Source organism: Musca domestica, unplaced genomic scaffold (genome assembly GCF_030504385.1).
Source record: "Musca domestica strain aabys unplaced genomic scaffold, Musca_domestica.polishedcontigs.V.1.1 84, whole genome shotgun sequence".
NCBI lineage: Eukaryota > Metazoa > Arthropoda > Insecta > Diptera > Muscidae > Musca > Musca domestica.
In genome coordinates, this window is record NW_026712417.1 from 3,006,008 (window position 1) to 3,018,423 (window position 12,416).

Consider the following 12,416-nt stretch of genomic DNA (forward strand, 5'->3'; position numbering starts at 1 on the left):
GTTGGTAATCAATATATTGGTTACAAGTTAATTTTGAAATTAAATATTTTTGTCTAGTAAAAAACAGGGTTGCCAACATACATTTTTAAGAAAATTAAATTAAAAACGTCAAAGACAAAATTATATGAAATTATAGGGATGTTCCAGAACCTGCAAGAATGTACAAGTTTTACAATTTTTTTCGATATAATAAAGGGGAAATCGGTTATCGTAGTAAAAACTTTTACATCCTTGCAAGCCTGGGACATTTATTGAATGAATGTCGGAAATTGCATCAAATTTTAGAATAAATCTAGATTTGTTCGAATTGGTCACCTTTGGCACGAATTATGGCCTTCAAACGGCCAATGAAACCGTCACACGCTGCCCGAAGGTTGCTCTGCGGTATTTTGGCCCATTTCCGGCGAAGCGCCTGCTTGAGGTGATCGACACTTTGTTATTTTTCAGTGTCAACCTTACTTTCCAAACAATAGTCCAACGGATTTGTATCCGGAGATTTTGGTCGCCATTGTGCGCTGGAAATGAAGCGAGTGACCTCATTTTGTAACCAGTCTTGGGTGGCGCGTGCTGAGTGCGATGGTGCTGAGTTCTGTTGGAATGTCCAAGGTCTGCCGCCAAAATGTTTGCGTGCCTAAGGCTTTAATACACCTTCCACAATATTTTCGCGATAATATTCGTCAATTATTCTAATGCCACACCATTACCATGGCCGGCGCTTGAGTTCTGGTGGCCAACTGAAGATGCACATGTTTGTTTACAAACTGCTGGACAACGAATGTTTTCTCATCCGAGAAAACCAAATTCGGCAGATCCCCACTTTCGGCCAAGCGAAGCACCACTTTGCGGTGTAAGTTCTTGCACTTTTTTAGATTTTCAATGGCTTTACCCCGAGCTCATTTTTCAATATTTGCCGAATGGAATTTTGCGATATGTTCAGCACACGAGCCATTTTTCGGCCACTGCGACGCGGGTTTCGATCAAATCGCTTCTTTACTTTTCGAACCATTTCTGCTGATGTTGCGTTTTCTTCCGTCCACTTCCTTGACGTCGGGCTACGCTACGAGCGATTTCGCTACGTGCGATGTTACGAGACATAAAAGATTTATTCATATTTAAATGCTGGAGTGCTCTAACGATAGCCACTTGTGGTTTTTCAGTCAAATATAAAGAAATCATGGCTTCCATAACAAATAACTTTTTTTTCTGGAAAATTCTCACCAAAATGTTTTTGTGCGCTTGTAGACAATATAATGAGCTGTCACTGGAATAATTTTAACAGCTGTCGGACGAGTGGCTTAGAAATGACAGCAGTCTGAAATTGGTTGCAGTTTTTTTCATCTTACCCTGTAAATACATTATTATTATTATTGCTTTTATTATTATTATTATTTTCATTTTTATTATTATTATTGTTGTTATTATTATTATTATTATTATTATTATTATTATTATTATTATTATTATTATTATTATTATTATTATTATTATTATTATTATTATTATTATTATTCACAAGTGCTGATGCTGTCATGTTAGCTGACGTTTGTACTGTAGAAAACAGAATTGTGTAAAGGCCCCATTTTGCATGTCAAAATTCCTCAAAAATTCCCATTTTTGCGCGAAAAATCCTCAATGCTGGCAACCCTGACCTAAATACTCGCTGCTATATTTTTGGTGTATATGTGTGTATGTTTATTATGTGACCTAAGCACTTATATACGTATAACGTCATTGCAATTTCTCAGAACGCGCTCTTTGTATTTTTATTTATGGATATTTTTGTTTTTGTTGATTTTTTTTGTAATTAAAAAACATGCTCTCCTCTATGTGAGTCATTCCTATCACTTGTTGAATGAATTTGGCTAGATGATGATATGTGTATTCCATATTTCTAATTACTACTTCCGTTGTTGGTGTTTTGAAATAATGGTTTCGATATTTCTAATATTTTTGAAATGCGTACTTCCTTCCTACCAAATTACCCATCTGCAAACGCCTTTCAGGTGGGTTGACCAATTTGCTTCTTTTTACCTTGGGATTACTTCTTTGCCTTCTTCTTCATTTAATCCCCAAGTTTGTTGTTTCATTCTTCCGTTTTACCCTTGTTTTTTTTTTGTTTACTTTGTTGATATGTTGCTGGTATTAGGTTTCTCTTTTTTGTTTTTTTGTTTCTTATTATTTACAACTTGTAGTTCTTCTTCTTCTCCGTCTTCGACTCTGCATTTCCCATTGTTGTTATTTGTTGGTTGGTTTTGTATAATTATTTCCTTTGCCAGCGGAAGTAGTGCATTCAACCATGTCTTCTTCGACCGTAAAAAAAAACAACAAATGTTGTGTTGTTGGGCATGGATGGATGGGATGTGGGATATAGTTGTTTTTGTTATTTTTTTTTTTTTTTTTTTGTTGGAAATCACAATGATTGTGCGTAAATTGTATGCCAACAACACACAACTTACATTTAGTTTTGCTTCTTTTTTGGGCCATTCTACCAACTACTGCGACTACAACACGAGCACTGTGATGGTGATACACCACCAATCATATTGGCACCTTCTTGTTTTCCTCCATTCATTAAGTTTAAACTCATTCTGTTTTATTTTTGTTTTCCTCAATACCCACTATATCTGACTTCTAACAAAGAGTCATAAATGTCAAATGAATGGGTAACGGAAATGTGGTGTGGTCTCCATGGCTTGTGCGAAGTTGTTTTTTTGACAAAAAGAAGTTTTCTGATACTCACGAGAAAACGACCGTATAACAGTGCTATGCAAATAATCTCTCTTTCACTTTGGATAAAGATTTAAAAAAAAGCCTTCTCTGTAGAGAATTTAATAAGGTCTTCTATTCTATATACAAAATAGGAGAAAATATCTCAATACCCTCAGTCATATGGCTACAGAGCTTAAGAATCATTTGAGACGGTCAAAATATCGACTTATCCATATAACAGTTTTAGATGTCCTTCTCCTGTCTGTATGTTTGTGTGTCTGGCTGGTCCCAAAAAGAGTTTTGCGTTTTTGAGCCAAATTTTTAAAGGCCTGTATTTAGCCTTGACTATACACAAGGGACCCCAATTTTTTGAGATATATTTCGTAATATTGAATATAGATCTTTTAAAAATTTTAGAGAGCTTTGTTTTAGTTCATTGGTGAAAAAAAAGATCCATTTGGTCCAAATTTTGGTATATGCACGTCCTAGGCTAGGTTAGGTTAAAGGATACGCGGTCGATTATAACAGCCACTCCACTCAGAGATTTACTTGTCCATTGAGCTTCTCTAAAATTTCAAGAGAAAAGAGAACAAGAAAGATATGGGAGAGATAAACTGATGTGTGGTCCACGAGTAGATTAACGGCTAACTAAATAATAACTAATGGTTCTGTTTTGGAGAATGACAAGTCGTGCAGAACTTGCATCTGCCATAAGCCCATGTCTAACACCAAAATGAGTTGGATAGTGGCAAAGTAAGTGCACCTGTAATCAGTGGAGAGGCTGCTATTTGAACTTTATTAATGCTTCTCTTGTATTATGTTCTCTCTAACGAGTGGAACCAAACGAGCGCGGGAAACGGACGGATAATTGAGTCATATATCCATTTGCTCTTTCTATACCTTCAGCATATGGCTAGAGAAAGTATATATCATCGAAATAACGGTTTTAGACCCTAGGTCTCTTTGGACCAAATCCGTTTCAGGGCATTTAAAATCGATCTAGTGATGTCCGTCCGTATGTCTGCCTGGCTTGTGCGCACAACAACTCTCGAAGGGAGTATTCACACTTGGTACATCGCAATATTATTGTCAGACTTAGATCGAGTTCGGAAATGGACAATATCGGTCCACTCCTTCTGGTACTTCTCTCGCAAAAGGTCGAAATTTCCAAAAAAAAAAGAATTTACAGCATAGAAAATGGAAGGATAATCCGACTTTGCTCTAACTTTGTAAATCCTAGTATTTTTACTAGTGCTGGGTCAGGTGCGAAAATGGACAATATCGGCCCACTCAATCAAGTACCTCCCCCACAAAGGGTCAAATTTTGAATAATAATAATTCATCGATCAACTCGTTGAGTAGCAATGGCATACCGAGAAATGTCTCAACTGTGATATTGATAAAGTCCCCTCAATGTCGTGAAAGTAAGCGGCGATACACGTGTCTTCTATTTATACCCTACATCACAAGGTGGTCAGGGTATTATGTCTTTGTGCATTTGTTTGTGATAGGCAAAAGGAAACGAGATAGACCCATAGTTCCTTTTGATGATCTGCATAGAATCACATTCTGAGTCGATTTATGCATGTCCGTCCGTCCGTCTGTCCGTCCGTCCGTCTGTCCATGTATTTTTGTAAACAAAGTACAGTTCGCATTTATTGCCCTATCCAGATGAAATTTTGCACAAATCATTTGTTTGGCCCAAGGACGAACCCTATTGAAATTGGAGATAATCGGTCAAAATTTAGATATAGCTCCCATATATATCTTCGTCCGATTTGCATTTTATTGTGCACCAAACGTGTAATATCAGTCCGAATAGTATGGAATTTTGCACGTACGATCAGATTGGACCTGAAAATAAGTACGCCAAATTTGATCGAAATCGGTTCAGATATAGCTATAGCTCCCATATATATTGTCCACCCGATTTGTTATTTTTGTTCTCCGCAGCCGTAATATGCACTCTGTAACAACAATATTTGGGGAAATATATCAAATACAGCTCAGAAATACATTTGCTAAATTTTATCGAGATCGGTTCAGATTTGGATATAACTCCCATATATAACTTCGTCCGATTTACCTTGGATTGTGTACCAAACGTCTAATATTTGCCCAAATTGGATGAAATTTGGCACTTATGACCGAATTGAGTCTAGAAGCTAGTATGTCAAATTTTGAAGATCGGTTCAGATATAGCTATAGCTCTCATATATACTGTTCATCCGATTTGTCATATTTGTTACCCACAGCGGTAATATGCACTCCGTAACAACGATATTCAAGGAAATATGTCAAATACAGCTCAGAAATATCTTTGCCAAATTTTATCGAGATTGGTTCAGATTTGGATATAGCTCCCATATATATCTTTATCCGATTTCAAATTAATTGTGCACCAAATTGGTAATACAAGTCCGAATTTAAAAGATACAAATGCTTCGGCATATTTAGCCCTTTGAACTTTAAATTATAATTATAATCATAGCGTGTATGATTGAATTCTCCCATAAAAACTTTTAATTGTTATGCGCAGCTCTACTAAATTAGCAAAGTGGTGTAGGGTGTCATACAGTCGGCCCCGACCGACTTTAATACTTTCTTTACTGGTTTTAGCTTTACTTTTATAATTAACTGGATTCTCCAACTAAGAAGGAAAACTCTCTTGATTGATCCCTTAAAAAGAGTAATTCAATTCAATTGTCGTAAGGGATTTCCGCTTGATCTTTTACAAAAGAACTCTAGCCAAGAGATAGATGCCCCTTAAATCTCATCCTAAATAAACGCAGATGCATTTTGCAAAAAAAATCGAAATTAAAAATATTTGCAAATATTGTCTCATTGGTCGATCGACCCTGTTTTCCCGTTTCTTTTTGAATAGCCTTGTAGTCTTTTCATTACCCCTCCATTATTCTTCGTTTTTTAATTTCACATATGCTTCTGTTTTGCTGTTTTTGGAATTTCTGAGAAGGACATTGTGATCTAAAAATAAACAAGAACGACATAAAAATAAAATTGATCAACGTACATAACTTGTTGAGTAGCACGTAGGTAGTCATGGTTGTGATGATGATGATATCATTCCAAGCAGCCGACGGTCGATCGCTGTGGTCAGGCAAAACTAAACAAATTTGTATTTATTTTTTCAATAAAATTGTCTGAAAAAAAAACTCATATTTAAAAAAAAAAATCTCTGGAATGTGATGTGATTAATGCTGATGGAGCCACAGCTGGGAGAACTCATAACGCAGTTTAGGGTAGATAAAAACAATGGGAATTTACATGCATCTCGGGAATGATACATGCGCAGAGGTAGGAATGAAACGCAAGCCCAATTTTCATGAAGCCAAAAATGTATTTTAATAGGTTCACAATATCATCAAATGGTCTGGCCAAAAACAATTCTTCCATAAATGGAATGGAGCCGGGAAATAACTTTCAGAATGATTTTGGGACTTATCAAGGGCTGTCACCTCTTTTCACAAAGGAGTTAACATTTAGTATAACCATAATGTTCATTAAAATAAGCATCCAGTTTTTTTTCAATTTCACAAATTGGAATATTTCTACCAACACCAAAACTGGTGTGAATAAGGCTGATATTGGTCCACTCCTTCTGGTCCCTCCCCTACAATGAGGTCAACATTTTGAATAACAAAAGCGCTCATAAAATACGAAATATGCATTGGATTTGTTTTATACATCGCACATCCCAAGATTTCTGCCAACACAAGGTCTGGTGTGAAGATGGCAGATATTGGTCCATGCTTTCTGGTACCCACCCAACCAAGGGGTCAACATTTTTGAATAAAACGCTTATAAAATGCGAAATAAGAATTTGATTTTTTAAACTTCACAAATCCCAATCAAATGGTAGAAAACCAACACAAGATTTGGTGTGAATATGGCAGAAATTGGTCCTTCTAGTCCCTCCCCCACAAAGAGGTAAACATTTTGAGCACCCAAAACACTCCGATTCTTTTAAAAGTTCAAAAATCCCAATATTTTTAAAAACACAAGATCTGGTGTGAATATGGCAGACATCGGTCTCTTCTCTTTCTACCTTCCTTACCCACCAAGGGGTAAAATTTTGGATAGCCAAAAGACTTTCCATACTAGAAGTTCTTTCTAAGCGCTTTACCCCTGGAATATAAATGTCTATATATGTCCACGATATTGTATAGCCCACATACAACGTTATCCAATATATTCGATGTTTGGACGATTTTAGGGACATTATTCACCGGAGTTTTAAATTTCGTATTGGGTACTACAGCCTATGACAAAAACTAGCGTATGCAGGCCCACGTCTTCGTATAGCCTTCATATAACAGTACCTCCCAATATTCGGTATTTTGAAGATTTTTGCGAAATTATTCACCGGAGTTGTTTCAAACTTCATAGTTCGTAATGGGAACTACAGTCTATGAAAGAAAATGGTCTATGCAGGTTCAGGTCTTCGTATAGCCCCCATATAACAGTACCTCCTAGTATTATTTCGAAGATTTTAGCGACATTATTCACTGGAGTTGTGTCAACCTTCGTATTTAGAGTTCGTAATGGGAATTACAGTCCTCGTATAGGCCCCATACATCAGTACCTCCCAATATTCGGTATTTTGATGATTTTAGGTACATTATCCACCGTATGTGTTTCAAATTTCGTATTTGAGGCTCGTAATAGGTACTACAGCCTATGACAAAAAATAAGTAAAAATACTTACGAAGAAACACGTCTTCTTAATGCCACTGCTGTCATTTCTAATCCACTCGTCCGACAGCTATTAAAATTATTCCAGTGACAGCTCATTATATTGTTTACAAGCGTACAAAAGCATTTTGGTGAGAATTTTCCAGAAAAAAGTTATTCGTGATGAAAGTCAAGCGTGATGGTGTGATTTTTTTATATTTGGCTGAAAAACCACAAGTGGCTATCGTTAGAGCACTTCCGCATTTAAATGTGAATAAATCTTTTGTGTCTCGCACCATCGCTCGTAACCGTGATACTGGTAGCGTATTCCGACGTCAAGGAAGTGGACGGCAGAAAACAGCAACATCAGCAGAAATGGTTCGAAAAGTAAAGAAGCGACTTGGTCGAAATCCGTGTTGCAGTGGCCGAAAAGTGGCTCTAGAGCTGAACATTTCGCAATATTTCATTATTGAAAAATGAGCTCGGGGTAAAGCCATTGAAATTCCCAAAAGTTCATGAACCTACACCGCAATAGAGCTAAAGAGTTGCTTCGCTTGGCCGAAAGTGGTGAACTGCCGAATTTGGTTTTCTCCGATGAGAAAACATTCGTTGTCCAGCAGTTTGTAAACATACAAAATTTTCATGTTTACTTGCCAAAGAGGTCAGCTGAAAATGTGCACCTTTGGTTGGCCACCAGAACTCAAGCGTCGGCCATGTTGATGATGTGGGCAGCCATAACAGCCGATGGTCGCTCTCCGCTCGCATTAATCGACCGTGGCATTAGAATAAATACCGAATATTATCGCGAAAATATTCTAAAGGGTGTATTAATGCCTTGGGCACACAAACATTTTGGCCGCAGACCTTGGACATTCCAACAGGACTCAGCGCCATCGCACTCAGCACGCGCCACCCAAGAATGGTTACAAAAAATGAAAATCGAAAATGAGGTTCCTCCCTTCATTTCCAGCGTACAATGGCCACCAAAATCTCCAGATACCAATCTGTTGGATTATTGTGTCTGGAGTATTTTGGAAAGCAAGGTTGGCACTAAAAAATACCAAAGTGTCGATCACCTCAAGCAATTCGCCGGGAATTAGCCAAATACCGCAGAGCAACTTTCGGACAGCGTGTGACGGTTTCATTGGCCGTTTGAAGGGCATAATTCATGCCAAAGGTGACCAATTCGAACAAATTTAAACTTTTTCTAAAATTTGATGCTATTTCCGACATTTTTGCTTTCATTCAATAAAATTTAGAAAAAAAATTATGGCGTTTGACTTTGTTGTTTTTTTATCTCACCCTGTATAATAGGTATCATATGAGAGGTATTTTTGTACGGATTTGTTTTTGTAATTTTTTTTAAGTTCCTTCAAAATGGTGGAGGGTATTTAAAGTTCGGCCTGGCGGAACTTAGCTGCTTTTTGCCTAGTTAACATTCACACATTCCAAAATTTTTAAGACAAGATCTGGTGTGAAGGATCTTTATATCCCATATCGGTCCCTGTTTCAATAATCATAACGCAAGCCAAATATATATTTAACTAAACGGCTGGAGAACAGCTATCAGCAAAAACGACTAATTTTTCCAAACATATTTTTACGTGTATTGACATAACGAGTTCAAATTGTATAATGTATGTAAAGAATGAAATCATCTCATTTGATTTGAATTCCTTCTCTAATCACCCAACCCAAAATAACCCATCAAAATAGATCATTTGAGCGCCAGGTCAACTCCACCTCACCCCACCTCCATCCAATTCCTAAATATTATGGGATATTTGGTGGCGGCGTTAGCTTTGATCCACCAAAAGCGTTTGAATTTGAAACGATTTATTGTTAACTCTTTTTCCCATAATCAAATCGGCCTGTTTTTTAAGCCAATGGCTATGGAAAAAGGTCAAAAAGAAACCTTAACTAATGATCGAACGTTTCGTCGATTTCAGGGGAGTTCAGAGAGTTGGGGCAGGGGGCAAGCTTGTAAGAAAAATTACATTGTTAACGGGCTGGGCGGTAGGTATGCATGTGACGTTTTATATTTTCAATCGTTCGATATTGTTGTCGTTGTTTTATTCTCTCTCTCAAACGTGTGGAGAAAACGCCACAAAGGTCGTTGTAATCTGGCTTCGTGATAAATTTTACAATAAAGAAATAGAAGGAAAACCACTAGATGTGTGTTGTTGTTGTTGTTGCTCTTGTGTGTGTTTTTTTTCCTTTTGTTTTTCTAATCAATTCAAACAAGATTCGAAAGGCCGGCCATTTACTTATGGGCAGAATTCCATTTGCCACCACCACAGGCAACAAGGTAGAATTCCAAGAATTGAATGAATTTGAGATGAAGACGATGATGATGATGATGACGACGACGAGATGATGCTGCACTGCTGCAACAACAACAAGAACAACGAAGACGCACACTATCGTTAAGTGTGACTGGTTGGTTGCAGCGGCGCATGCCCAACTATAAACATGCTGTATTTTTAACAAGACGAACCCTCTTATGTCCACACGTCCCTGGCGGGAGATGTAGTGCTGCATTAAACAAAACATAACTTATATCTCAAGTCATGGAGGAAAATTCTAGTACAGGATGCGATAAAAAAAACTGCAACAAAGTCAAACGCCATAATTGTTACTATTTTTTTTTTAATTTTATTGAATGAAAGCAAAAATGTCGGAAATGGCATCAAATTTTAGAATAAGTATAGATTTGTTTGAATTGGTCAGCTTTGGCACGAATTATGGCCTTCAAACGGCCAATGAAACCGTCACACGCTGCCCGAATGTTGCACTGCGGTATTTTGGTCCATTCCCGGCGAAGCGCTTGCTTGAGGTGATCGACACTTTGGTATTTTTTAGTGCCAACCTTGCTTTCCAAAATACTCCAGACACAATAGTCTAACAGTTTGGTATCCGGAGATTTTGGTGGCCATTGTGTGCTGGAAATGAAGCGAGGAAACTCATTTTGTAACCATTCTTGAATGCGATGGTGATGAGTCCTGTTGGAATGTCCAAGGTCTGCGGCCAAAATATTTGTGTGTCCAAGGCTTTAATACACCCTCCAGAATATTTTCGCGATAACATTCGGCATTTATTTTGATGCCATGGTCGATTAATACAAGCGGATAGCGACCATCGGCTGTTATGGCGCCCCACACCATTACCATGTCCAAACGAAGGTGCACATTTTCAGCTGACCTATTTGGCAAGTAAACGCGATCATTTTGTTTGTTTAAAAACTGCTGGACAACGAATGTTTTCTGATCGGAAAAAAACAAATTCGGCAGTTAACCACTCTCGGCCAAGCGAAGCAACTCTTTAGCTCTTTTGATTCTATTTTCTTTCTGTTGCGGTGTAAGTTCTTGCACTTTTTGGAATCTTAATGGCTTTATCGCGAGGTGATTTTTCAATATTTTTCGAATGGAATATTGCGATATGTTCAGCTCACGAGCCATTTTTCGGCCACTGCGACGCGGGTTTCGATCAAGTCGCTTCTTTACTTTTCGAACCATTTCTGCTGATGTTCACTTCCTTGACGTCGGGCTACGCTGCCATCATCACGGTAATGAACGGTGGTAGATTTATTCACATTTAAATGCTGGAGTGCTCTAACGATGGCCACTTTTGGTTTTCCAGCCAAATATAAAGAAATCACTCTATCACGCTTAAATTCTATTACGAATAACTTTTTTTCCGGAAAATTCTCACCAAAATGCGTTTGTACGCTTGTAAATAATATAATGAGCTGTCACTGGAATAATTTTAACAGCTGTCGGACGAGTGGCTTAGAAATGACGGCAGTCTGAAGGTGGTTGCAGTTTTTTCTTCTCACCCTGCATACTACTTTCATAATCTACTGAGATTTTCTTGTAATTATACGAAAAAAAATTGTTGCACAGTGTTATGATTAAAAAATGCGCTTCCCAACGCAGACTCCTCCTATCCTAACCGCTGCAGTAGCATCATCATCATCGTGATCGCCCCGATCAACATAGTCATCATCCTCACCAACAGCATCATCGTAGTGGGTCTTCAAATCTCTGTGGTCTTTCTTCCAGCATCAGCTTTGTCTTTTCCCCTTGAGATACTTGAAAAGAAGGGGCATTGTTTTGCTTTAGCTCTTGTCTGTCTGTCTGGCTGACTGGCTTTGTTTTGTTGTAATTCTTCTTAAGGGTTTAACCTTCAAAAGGTGTTTTTTCCACTTCGTCTTCATGTTCTTCTACTGAAACAAAACCAGCAAATTCGTGAGAAGAGATCTCTGGTAGTTGATATGTGTTGTTGTTGTGTACGATCATCATCACCACATCTCACATGAAAAAAAAATGTAAGCAAAAATAAAGAATAGGATAAAAACAAAAACTACAAATTTCAAAAGGAAAACTACCGACGCTATCCTTTCTTGGTTTGCCTGCCTAGTGTTGGGACAGACACCTTAGGGTGTGTGGAGAGTGAAGGAGGGGGACTTTTGTTTGGGAATTCTTCAATCCATTTCTCTTGGGATTAAAAATAGATTCTTCTTCAATCTACTTCTCTTGGAATTAAGAAGAGATTTTTTAAACAAATAGTAGTCATTCTTTTTATTTTATTAAATGTTGGGCTTTTGTTTAACACTTGCTTTTGTTTTTTTTTTTCCTTTTTGTTCACAAAAAATAGATATACATTTTTATTTGGACCACCAACCAAGTTTCATGTCATAATTAATTCAATTTTTTTATTTTTTTCAGCACAGAAAGAGGTAAATATTTTTAAAATTGCTCATTTCAAATTCGAAACACATCCATGTAGGGCTTTAATTTTTAGAAGATCACTTTTTAAAGTTTGAAATTTTTTCCCGTTCCGTCTCCTCTACATGTTGGGTGGCTTCAGGCACCCTTTTTTTACATTTTTTTGGTCATAAAAAATTAACCATATTCTGAATCCGCAGTGTGATAGAATACCGAAAACTGAGGAGAAACTTGTCCCAGCCCCTTTTCCCATTACTTGCACTCTTGTGGTTATGGCCCCTAAGGATT

The 12,416-nt window shown here is 37.5% G+C and overlaps 1 pseudogene; it reads left to right on the forward strand.

The window, feature by feature from the left end:
• LOC131806693 (death-associated inhibitor of apoptosis 1-like) overlaps positions 1-12,416 on the forward strand; it is a 51,846-nt pseudogene that overhangs the window by 8,475 nt on the left and 30,955 nt on the right.